This window comes from Nelumbo nucifera, chromosome 4 (genome assembly GCF_055504915.1).
Source record: "Nelumbo nucifera cultivar China Antique chromosome 4, China Antique-T2T, whole genome shotgun sequence".
NCBI classification, from domain to species: domain Eukaryota; kingdom Viridiplantae; phylum Streptophyta; class Magnoliopsida; order Proteales; family Nelumbonaceae; genus Nelumbo; species Nelumbo nucifera.
The window spans coordinates 2072187-2084828 of NC_142652.1; the positions used below are offsets into that span (position 1 = coordinate 2072187).

The 12642-nt window shown below is 35.0% G+C and overlaps 1 protein-coding gene across 5 annotated transcripts in view; it reads left to right on the forward strand.

Moving 5' to 3' along the window:
• Window positions 1–11884: 11884 nt before the first annotated feature.
• LOC104591880 (nuclear factor kappa-B-binding protein) overlaps window positions 11885–12642 on the forward strand; it is a 30467-nt gene continuing 29709 nt past the window's right edge. For 2 of the 5 annotated variants that reach the window (XR_016085752.1, XM_010250966.3), the window contains exon 1: window positions 11885–12141. The gene's annotated coding sequence lies outside the window, so the exon portion shown is untranslated. Of the gene's footprint in view, window positions 12200–12642 lie in introns of all 5 variants that reach the window. The other 3 variants (XM_010250969.3, XM_010250968.3, XM_088903996.1) reach the window with 3 other exon arrangements.

Genomic DNA, 12642 nt, shown 5'->3' on the forward strand with positions numbered 1-12642 from the left:
AAAACTTTGATTTTTTTTTTGGGGGGGGGGGGTTATTTTATTTTACTATTTATTTTGCCCTTTGTGCATTGTCAATAAAAAAAACAAAATAAAACGTATAAATCAAAATTTGGACTCATTTCATTTATAGTCCATACTTTTTGCACTAATGCAAGTAAAATTACACTCCAAATAAACAACGCATCTTAGCCAAAAAAAAACAGAGCCAAAGTACAACACTATTATAAAAAAAAAAAAAAAAAAAAAAAGACATCTTAAGCAACACTGTGCCTATAGCTTGGGCCCAGGCAGGCCAGTTCCATATACAAAATTTAGGCCTAAATTTAGAATTTGCAATTAACCCAGATTAGAAGTGATCACCCCTAATAATGTGTTGTTGCAACTATGTTTGTAGTGTTCCCTTGCAATCTCCGGTGAAAGATGAGCAAGTCAATGATAAAAGTAAATTCAAAATATAACGTCCCATACTCTCATGGCTTTGCCATGGGTGAATTAAGATTTTTATAACGGGGCGAAAAGCTAATAATCATGGATTAGCGGCCCAGAAGTTAATAAACACGGATTGAGGGCCAAAATATAATTGGAAGTTAAATGGGAATTTTTATTCTCAAGGTATAGGGGGGATATGGCTCCCATCTGCCACCCCTAGCTTAATTTGCCCTTAAGGTTGTGTTTGGTTGTAGTACAATTTTTTTTGCACTAGGGCAAATGCATGAGAGTGCAAATGTAAAAAATGCAAATTCTTGTTTAATTTTGTTTTAAATTTTACTTTAATCTGTTTCATGTCTTAATTTACTTCATATATATTTCAATCAAACAAAATAAGTTAAAATTTAAAACAAAAATAGATCAAAATTTACACACAAATCATTTGCACTACCATGATTTTGCATCAGTGCAAATTTATTTGCATTGCAAGCAAACACAACCTAAGGCTTAGTTTGGAAGGAATACAAATATAAATATATAGAGTGCAAAACCTTGTATTCTTTATGTATTTGTACTGTACATATGTGTATTTGTAATCTTTCCAAACTGAACTTTTCAGTTGCCAAATTCTCTCGCATATAAAGAACTAATACACTAGGGGTGATCATGGACAGCCTGGGCTTTCGGCCTATGCCAATAAATACATTATATTTAATAATTATAATAATTTATATAAATATAAATAGTATATACAATACATTATGTGTCATTTTGTGATATATTATATATCATAAACCGTATATTTATACACATGTAATTTACAAATAGAGTAAATTAAAAGACCCCCTTGTACTATGGAGTCAATGACAAAGATCCCCCCTATACTTCAATTTGCAACAAAGACCCCCCCCCCCTAAACTTTTGCATTGCAACAACTGCCCCCTCGTCATTAAGTCAAATGATGAAAGGCGTTAAATTACCAAAACATCCCACTAAACATTCCTTATCTTTTTTTTCTTGCCCATTTCTCTTAAAACCTAAGAAACCTAAATATACTTCCATTGCGTCTCAACAGGAAATACTTTTGTCATCTCACCAATGATCATCACCAGAAAAAATGAAAAAATTTCCAATAAGTTAATTAAAAAGGGGACACTCACCATTGGAAAGGAAAAAATCTCTGGTAAGTAAATTAAAAAGGGATATTCACTTGTTGGGCATGGATTTTGAAAACTCTAAACTCCAAACATTTACCATTGTCTTTATCATAGCCATTTCAGTTAATTTCAATGGAGAAGACAATGAATAGTACAATGTGTAAAAGAAAAGTAAGATGGTTTCATAAATTAAATAAAATGGTAAAATAAATTAAAAAATGGTAATTTGGATATTTAGAAAACTTTAAACAGTCGGATGAAAATCTTTTTCGAAGTTAACTAATAGAAGCTAATGGAGGGGGTCTTTGTCACTAACCCCATAGTACAAGGGGGTTCTTTCTAATTTACCCCTACAAATATGATATGGATTGGGCATTAGGCCCATGGTCAACCGTGAATCTTGCCTAGTCCCCTTGACTTGCACCTCCTATTTAAAAGGAAACTAAAGAATGACCCCCTTTTATTTATCTATTCTAATAAATTTTATTTTACACCCATTTTCTATGTTCTAAATCTAGGTTATTATTTTATTTGATTTTTATGTATAGATTTATTATTTAATTTAAAAGACCAAATCAAATTCTATTTCTAAACATTACCTCACTTTATAGATCCTACATCATTTGAAATGAGTTTTGGTTTTCTTTTTAGTAAATTTAATTATTACTAACCTTTTTTAGAGTGCAAGTAATTACCATTTAAGTGGATAGACATGTCTAATGAAATAATAACCACTTTTAAGATATTATTTCTTAAAAAATAAAAATACCACTTGTTTTAAAAAGAAACTTTCTGATATGAGAGCTTTATATATATATATATATATATATATATAAACTGCAATGTCATCTTTTTCTTTAAAAAAACTGTGAAACGTGAAAAACGTGTCAGCATGAGTGTCTCTAGAATTTGCTTCTTGGCAATTCTTCATAGCCAAAATGGTTTTGGTAGGCAAGTGGACTACATAACGAATGTAGCCTCCCCCTCCCCCCCGTTTTGATCCCCAAGGCCAGATTCGATTCTAAGGCCTGTTTGTGTTGCAGGAATAGGGGTCTGGAATCGGAATGGAAATAGCACTCCGATTCCCATTCTTGGTGGAATCCCTTCACATCTTTTGGGAATGAAATTTCATTTCAGCTTATTTCAATTCTCATTCAGTTCCTATCTGAACCAAACAGACTATGGGAATAAGAGTTCACATCTCCGCCCCACAATACATTCCCGCCATGTATTAGGAATATCTCCTGAGGCGGAGATGTGATCTTTGGGAATAGACCATTCCAATTCAAATTCCAATTGGTTGTTACCTTTAAGCTGAATTGGTAGTTAGGCATTTGGGTTTTTCATTTGCATCTTAGGATTTGTTTGGTTCACAACCGAATTTTGAATCGGAATTGAAATCCTTTGGAATCATAATGGTCTATTCCCATAATCCATTTGATTTAGACAGGAATGGGAATGGAAATTAGAATCAGCAAGAATGGAATTTTATTCACAAGGGAAGGACAGAGAATAACCATTCCCTCAAATAAGGGAATGCCATTCCAGCAATAATGGAAACGAGATTCCAATTCCAAACCCCATTCCCACAAACCAAACGGGGCTTTAGGTTTTTTTCCCTAAAATAGTCAAGAAAAAAAGTGGGGTGCAGAATTGACCTAACATGCACATCATCACTTAAGCCGTATTGTGACGGTTCAGCCACCATCAGCACGCCATCCAAGTGTCTTGGGTTGGGTCCTTGTACTCTTTTTGTAAGGGGGGTATGCCAATGGCAATTATGTAAATAGTAGTATGCATGTACAGTATTTTGATGTATCATTCTGTCACTCTCCCAAAAGCTTAACGTACTCTTTGAGGAGAGATAGGTAGTCGAGTGAGCTCATAAGCGTGTAAAGGTTAAGCACGAGATCCCCTCGACACTGTACTGTGTGCTTGTGCTTACCACTGATTAATGCAATACAAGTTGCCTTTTGTCTAATTTGTGTGCACTCTTGTTTCCTTTTGTGTGTTGTTACTTGCATTTGTAGACTTTCTCGACCCCAATCGAGCGCCGCACGGGGCCCCGTTGATTAGCCCTGTGAGAGTATAACACTGATTGGTGCAAGTTTAGACACCATGTGAACCTGGTTTCGGAGGTATCAAATCATCTGGTTTTGTTGGTGAGTTCAAATCAGCCCCCCACGAGAGAGATAGGATCTGCTCCTCACAAATGGGCAACTCACGTATACATCCACCATGCATTGAGAACATCTCCCATAAATAATAATTAATTAGTACGAGAGATATTCCCAATGTACGGTAGGATGTGCATGTGAAGCGCCTGTGAGGCGCCCTGTATGAGGAGCAGATCCGGTCTCCACACAAGATTACCCCCTACAATGTCTTACAATACATTCCTACTATATAGGCGTGTATTGAGAATATCTCAATGACATCATTTCTGATATTATCACTGGAAAATGTTCCTAATACATAACAACGATGTACAATGGGACGTTGTAGGGGGCAACCTTGTGGGGTGGGGGTGGGGGTGGGCTGATTTCGTCTTTTTGTTTTGGTCAGGAAGCGGTTCAAATCAAAATAATTCGTTAGGCTTTGCGGGTGGGCCATTGTAATGTCTATCTTTAATTCTTTAATTCTTTAATTCTTTAATTCTTTAATTCTTTATCTTTATCATGTAATGTTCATGCCGGCTTTTGCTTCATGAAGTGACCGGCGAAACTCATGATTCATTTATTATCTTTTTGGAGAACCATTATCTCTCGATATTTGAGCTATCATTTTCTCGACATGCAATGGGATGATGTGAGCTGGTCCTGGACCATCCCATTCATTACACACAAGCAAAGCTATCCTATATTCCTACTATCATTGGTTGGACCTTGGACAGTGAGAACTGTTTATTTGCAGTGATGCATTGAAATTTGGTTTTTCATGATCAAGTGTAATGGCACTGGTATGTGCATGTATAACTGTATAAGTATAAGTTAAAGATATAAGTTAATATTATATAATTAAATTAAATTTTAATGATCTGTACGGATGCCAATACAAATGTTCACTTTATATATAAACACTTGTATAATCAAATAAAGGTTAAAATATAAGTTGGCATTATATACTCAATTTAACTTCTATGATCTGCAACAGAATCAAGACAAATATCTATTTTATAATAGTATAGATTATATTAATAATTACATTACTATTCACATGGGAGAGATATTATATGCACTGCGTTAAACCTATGGTTACCAAATTTGAGGATCTAGGAAGATGCATGCAGGGCCTACTGGCTTATACAACACAGGTAGTTTGCCTTTTTTTTTTCCTGCCTATTCATGGAGGCCCACTGAGAATTTATGGAAAAGTTCATGATATTCGTGGAGATGTTAAGTGACCATCTCAACTACTGAATAATATTAGCAAATGTTCAAGTAACCATCCACGCTATAAGCTAGCTGGTTCTATTCATTGATATAGAGTTCCCCCTCTCCCTCCAATCCAACACGCACAAGGAAAGAAGATAAAAAAAAGCATGTGATGAATATATTCATCACGTCAGAGATCCAATAACCAGTTAAAGATTCCAACAAGATGGACACCTGTTTAATGTTTATAATCACAGAGCCTCTACTTTGGGAGATTAAATCAGCCCTCCACAAGACTGTCCCCCACAATATCTCATACCACAATAATGACATCATCATTCCTGATATTATCATTGAGAAATATTCTCAATACATGACGAGGATGTGCTGTGGGATATTGTGAAGGGTTGATTTTAACTCCCATTTTAAATGTTTGGATGGTTATGAAAAGTCCAAGTTTGCTCCTCAGATAGTGCTACTTGCAATTGCACATTGTAAACATCTTCATACTCGAGGTCATATCAACACCCCACAAGCACCTTACACGCACATCTCAACGTGCATTAAAAACATCTCCTACTTATCAATTGTCATTGGGAGATGTTATCAATACATTATTGGAATGTGCTGTGGGGGTACAGAATATATGTCTGCATACTCGTCGCTGGCTACATCGTTTTGTGAGTGGCAAATCCAAAATCACAAAGCAATGCACATCAAATCACTGAATCAATCAATAGAGAATATGCCAGTGTTATATGCACATGGGACCTGCATGTTATGGGTGTGTTCAATCTTATTCACAGCTTTGTTTGTGGTCCATCCGGACTCGTTTTATGACACTGATTACCAATACAGCACATCATGTAAACGTTGTCATATGGTGATTAGTTCGGTGGCTTCGGCCTGGTTTTTACAACGAGGTCAGGATGCTATAATGTAGTGTAGGCTATGTAGCCAAGCTTAGCCGATATAATTAGGAGTAATCATTCATACCAGCCCCACAAACGGTTCGGTCCTCTAATCGGCAAATTTCAGTCCCAGCAAAGGCTGTCAGTGGAATCCTAAAATCTAACTCTAACATCCATGCCATTATTTGGATTTGGATGTTAAAACCTGCACCGGTTTAGTAATCGGACCCGGTGCGAGTTTAGCCAAAGTACTGATCTGATAAAAAAATTTGGGTCGGAACATAATAGTGTGTATGGGTTGAAATAGTATCTTTTTTAATTTTTCTTAATTTTAATTAAGTCTCAATTTTATTCAAAATCTGAATATCAACTTGGATCGGATTCTGAATGGGATAAACGGTTATTGGATCTGATTCGGATGTATATAAAATCGATCTAAGTTTTACCCGATTACAGTTGTAGGCTCAGCTATCTTAAGCATGGTTTTTAAAACTGATCCGAAGATCGAACCAGTCAAAGTCCAGGCCCGTTTTGACAAAAAAATAAAAACACTTAAAAAAAATTTAAAAAATAAAAATCAGTTCAAACCATTAGAACAGTTTGAACGGCTAACTGCCTGAGTCAGCGGTTTGCTGACAATCAATGGTTTTTATGTAAAATTCGGTTAAACCAGATTGACTGATTCCCGGTTTTTCCAGTCCAACAGTCCGGTATGGTCAGATTTTGAAAACCATGATCTTAAGGCTCCATCTAACCTATTATCACCATTGGGTATGATCTATGTGTTAGTCTTAAAAAAAGAAATAAAACGAGACAAAACAAAAACATCATTGCTCCATCTCCCGTTAGTGTTTTTTTTTTTTTTTGAGTGATACGGATCACCCATTAGTCTCTTCCCCCTATTTAATCCACGAGTAATATTTGCTTTCCATGTTTTCTATGAAGGTCCGGACTATACACCTGCAAATTTTTTTTTTTTCTCGTCCAAGTTAAGTGTCAGTGGGGCGGGTTAAGCGGTAGATCCGCACTGACCCAATCCCTATTAAGTTAGGGTAGATTGTCAATGGGTCGGGTCTATCCAATGGATCTGAGCTGAATAGACTGAACGGATTATAACGGTTCTGGTTTGACGATTTTGTCCTTGGTTCTTGCCTGTTTCAAATATATATATATATATATATATATATATATATATATATATATATATATATATATATATATATCTTATTTTTCTTAAAAATTTTATCATGTTTTATGTTCGAAGTGATAAATTTAATAGATAATATTAATTAACAAGATTTAATAATTTAGTCACATATAAATAATTTAGTACTTTCCTATCATTTTATTAAGGCTGTAATATCGAAATTTAAATGTTAAGTTATTATTTAAATGAATAAACGTGGCTTTTAGTATAATCGGGTCTGGACCCGATAAGCCCAATTATTAATTAGTATAATCGGGTATGTGATTTTGTCATGACTCACGATTAATGATCGTTTGGAATTAGTTCTACTTAAACCTGACCCGTTGGCAATCCTAAGTTATGATTAAATTGGATTTTTTTGAGATTTTGGGTTGAGGTGAAGTTGTGCTCAACTCAGTATGTATTTATGTATGTATTGTGGTTTTTAAAACTGGATTGGATTGGACGGTCGAATTGGAAAAACTGGTAACCAGTCAGCCCCTGGGTCCGATTATAATAAAAATTGGAAATTTGTAAAAAACATTGAAAAAGTCAAAAAACCACTTACCTGAGTGATCGGACCGCTAAACCGTTCGACCCGGGCAGCATTTCACAAGTTATCCTTTTTTATTTTCACAGTTTTAATTAAAAAAAAAAACAAAAAATAAAATGACTTGAATCCCCAAATCAAAATCGAATGCTCAAGGCCCTTTAGGGTTAGAACCTCATTTTTGTTCTAACCCTTCCCTCCTCTCAACTCTCACACCCAACCGACCACCTGTGGCGGCCAATACCTCTAGCGTCCGACAACGACACCAATGGCGATTGACAACTACCGGCGACGGCGAGTTTGCAGTACATCTAGAGTTTCAGGCTCCAATAGTAAGAGTTGCGGCAAGCGAGTTTGTAGCGGCAGACGACAAGTTTGTAGCGACAAATGGCGAGTTTGCAACAAACAACATCTCTCACAAGTCACAACCCAAACTCGTGAATTTGTCTCTTTTTTTTTCTTTTGGAAAGCACAGACCAAGCTGGGTGAGTTTCGGTTTAAGCGCCTTGCTAAGAAAAAAGACAAAATTGGTTAGTGAGTTTGTCTTCTTTCACTTGTCTTCTTTAGCTTGCTCCGGTTTGTCTCTTCAGGCTACTTGTCTTGTTGCACAATCTTTGTTCTTAATAAATCAATTTCCTCCTCAAAGGGGTCTTTCATTTCACGAATGAAGAATCTTCAGCCAAACATCTCTCACAACCCCAAATCATGGTTTTTTTGCACTAATTTTTACATATAGATTTAAGGGTTTATTTCAAGCTATTTTTTTTTGTATTTTTTGTGTTTTTTCTATATTTTTAGAATTTTTCTGTATTTTATGTTTATATTTCTATATATTATATATTGTATTATTTTTTTTATTTAGATAGTTTATTTTTCTGTATTTTTTCTGTTTTCTATTTAATTTTATGTTATTTTTATTATTTATAAATATATATTTTTATTTTTAATTTATTTATGACATCATGGGCTGAACCATTCAATCTAGATGGTTGAACTGCTTAATCAGAAACCAAGGGTGTAAACGGTATTCGAAAATCCGATTCCGAATTCATGATTCGGCATAATCGAATCGGATTCAGATAATTCGAATATCTAATCGGTCGAACTCAGATATCCTATTCATACCGAATAACTAATCAGATTCGAATTCGAATATGACCTGATTCGATTCGAAAAATATCTGAATTCAATCGATTATTTAATTCTTATATATAATATATAAAATTTTTAAATGTTTTATATAATTTATATATATATATATATAATAGTTAAATTATATAAATAATTTATATATTTATATACTTTATATAAATAAAATATTTATTTTATATATTTATTAATTACCTAAAATAATTAATTAATCGAATCTGAATATTTAATCGGATTCGAAATCGGATATTAATTTTCAATAGCTGTCAAATATCAAATCGAATTCGAATATTGCCTGATCCAATTCGAATTTGATCTATTTACACCCCTACCGAAAACTGATCCCCTGACCGATTCTGTTTCTGGTTCGTTTTTAAAAACCATAGTATGTATGTATACAAGTTTGGTCGAATACAAGTATGCATGCGAAATAGAATGAGTTGGGTCGGATTCAATGTTCCTTCTCTTTCGGATTGGTGGTTTGGATTGAGGTTGCAACTTGGGTTTGGCTTGGGTTATACCCATACTGACCCCAACCCATTGACATCCCTATTATGGGCGACCGATCAGTTATCCATTTGACTGTATATTCTTATAACACTTATCTTGCCAACTCTACTGTTCGTTTATCAACCACTACCATCACAAGGGATAGAAGGGGAAAATTTTCCCTCTTTATGGGGCTACACAATGGAGGCATTCCAACCTCCATCCCCTTAACCTCCTGATCCTGATAGCAGCGAGATTTGATCCCAGGTCTTGAAAGGGGCGGGGGGTGGTCAATGGGATTAATTGTGGTTCCTATTGACTAACTTATAAATGTTATTATTTCAAAAACATTGAGACTCATAGCAAAATTGATTTTTGTGGATATCAGTTGCTTGAATAAGTGATACCCTTCTTAGGCTTGGATAAATGTGTTTCCCAATTATAGGCTAAAAGAAAAAAAAAAGTAAAAATGCCCCCCACAAGATATATTTACTTGGATAAATTAAACAAAAAAATAATATAGATAAATGACTTACTCGGGAAAGTAGGTTCTTGTAAAACAAACAAAGCATTAGAGGGTGTTATACAACATCAATGCTTTTAATTGCTTCGTTTTATTTGTTTGTTTTTTATAAACTCAGTTTGAAAATATATACAATACAAATATACACAAATTAGTACAAAATACAAGGTTTTGCACTCTGCATAATTTTATTTGTATTCCTTTGAAACTGAGCCAAAGGAACAAAGATGATAGAAGTAATACGGTAATCTAAAGAGGGGTTGTTGATATAGCAAGCCTGTACCCCCTCATGCACACATTTGTTTTCATTTGTGTTTGAAATTGCAACATAAAAAACACTATTGAAATGTGTTTTTTATTTTGAAAAAAAAGTTGGTTTTACTTTTATTTCCATTAAAATAATTATATGAAAACATGTTATTTAAACCATAAATTCAATAACATGTTTTAAATATATATATATATATATATATATATATATATAACATATTTTTTTTTTGTTTTTAAACCAAATGGTATTGTTTTGTTTGTAGAAGTTAGCAACAAGAAAAATAACTCATACCCCAAAACACCCCCTATTGATTAATAATTTATGGGGTGTTTGTCAATATGTATGATTTTATTATTCAAAATAAAAATAAGAAATTAATATAAGGGTATCTATATACTTTCGGGGGTACGTAGTAACACTGGCTTCAATTTTAACTTGCGACAAATGAAGTACCCTTTATTTTCAGAAATCAACACTCAAGTTCAATTGTCATGGATTCTCAGGCATATCACCAAAAATACAAAAAAAAGTTCAATTGTCAGCATTCTGTCACTTATGTGGAATAAGGTATGTCATGTGCACCTTGAAACACTTGAAAAATCCCAAAACTATCCTTTTATATGTTTCAAGAGAATGTTTTGTCATCACGCATTTATTTGTGCATTAAACATGTACATTTTTGTCATTTTGTAATATCATTTTTCTCATCTATTGAAATCAGGAATGGACATTTTTATAAATTTACCACTCATCTTAAGTTCTTAACGCCAATTAAGGGACTTAGACTTGGTGTAGATGCACAGAATACGCCATTGTTACATTGTTACAAGTGAAAGTTGGGGAGTGTCACTTCCCAAAAGTACAAGGTAATTTTCCCTATAAAAACCAATAAGATCTCCATTAAACATTTGTTGTAAAATTTCTGACCAGTCAACTAAAATTATAAACGTTGTAGCCAATCAAATCAGATGTTATTTATCAAAATGGATGGGTGGGGTACCATACATTTTACTTAAAATAATTGTTTAGTTTAAGAACTTTCTTGAACTTTTCTGTTTCTCTTATTTCATATCAAACGAAACATAGCCTCGGTGGCTCGGTGTTCAAGATCCAAATCAGACTTATCAGATTGAGTATTCCGTCCGTGACTCGGCGCAAAATACAGTTAGATTCTCTCTCTATAATATATACAAGGAAGACGTGTGGAGGTAGCCTGCCTTGCGCCCTTGCCCTGCTAAGTCGTCACAGATAATGGTCTTAGCGTTGACTGTTGACCTGCTACACTCGACGGGTTGACCTTGGTTCGGGTTTCTTAACAGAGAAACCCACTACTTTACTCTTCTAAAAGTGATTAGAGCGAGAGGAAGAATCAGAATCAAGAAGCTAGATCACGAGATCGGGTGACTGGATGATGCCCAATTTTGCTAGATAGGGACTTCCAAGTGGGGTCCATTCTTCCGTTAATCACAAACTCCCAACCCTCGATCTTGACGTTTAGGCCGGTTAAAAAGTGTAACATACATCGCCCCAAATAATTGTCCTATACACCCTACTATTCTTATTGTTATGACCATAAGGCCCCGGGAGTCGGACCAGGACCAAACGATTCAATAATCCATATACATGTAGGAGACGGTAGGTCGATTGTGTGACGGTCGAGAAAATACTTGGTTTACGCCGTCAGTGCTGATTATTCTGGCGCTCCTTGTCGCACCTCACTGAACAATGGCCAAAGCGAACCACTAGGGCGAGGGTGAGCCATTTATTAGTCGAGCCAAGCCGCGCCCGAGCGCGGGAACGGAGACTAGTGGGGCCGCAGAAAAGCATTAACGGTTCCGAGAAACCACGCTCTGATTTTTCTCTCTACTCCTTCGCTCTCTCTACCCTTTGCCGAGCGAAGCGGATAAAACGAAACCAGCTTTTTCTCTCCTTCTGACCTTAAAAAAACCAGTTTTCTTCCTCAATACTGTCTCTTCGCCCACCATTATTTATTTATCCATGGACTCTCTGTAGTTTTTCTTTACCGTGGCTCCTCCCTTTCCTCCGGTTCTTCTATTGCCTTTTTTTTCTTCCTTTTGCGAGAAGCATTGGTGATGTTGCAGGTACTACTTTTCATCGATTTATTTCGTTTCGATTTCTAGGGTTTCTTTTTGAATCCGAGTAAGTAATCAGAAAGCTTCCTTAATTTTATTTGTTTTCCCTACGCCTCATCAGTACTTTATTCTTTTAGTGGTCTTTGTTTAATCTCTTAATCTATGCATGGATAAGACTTGCACTTTTCTGTACAAAATTTGGGGTTAAGATCTTATTTGAACAAGTTTTGCTTTGTTCCCCTGTTATTTTATTTTTTTTTCGTTCAAACGTGGAGTTCTGAATATTGGACTATTTCTAACTTCCAAGTAACTCGGAAGCAGGAAATTTTGTTAATGATTACTTTGCTCTTTCTTTCTATTGATTTTAGAACTTGTCTTTTTTCCCCCGAGCCGCGTATAAGTTAATAATAAGTGCGAAACCGGTTGTTAGATTTGAACTCCTGTTTAATTTTATGGCATAAATTTAGCAATTGATGGGACTTGAACATTGATTACTTCTTACCCGAAAAA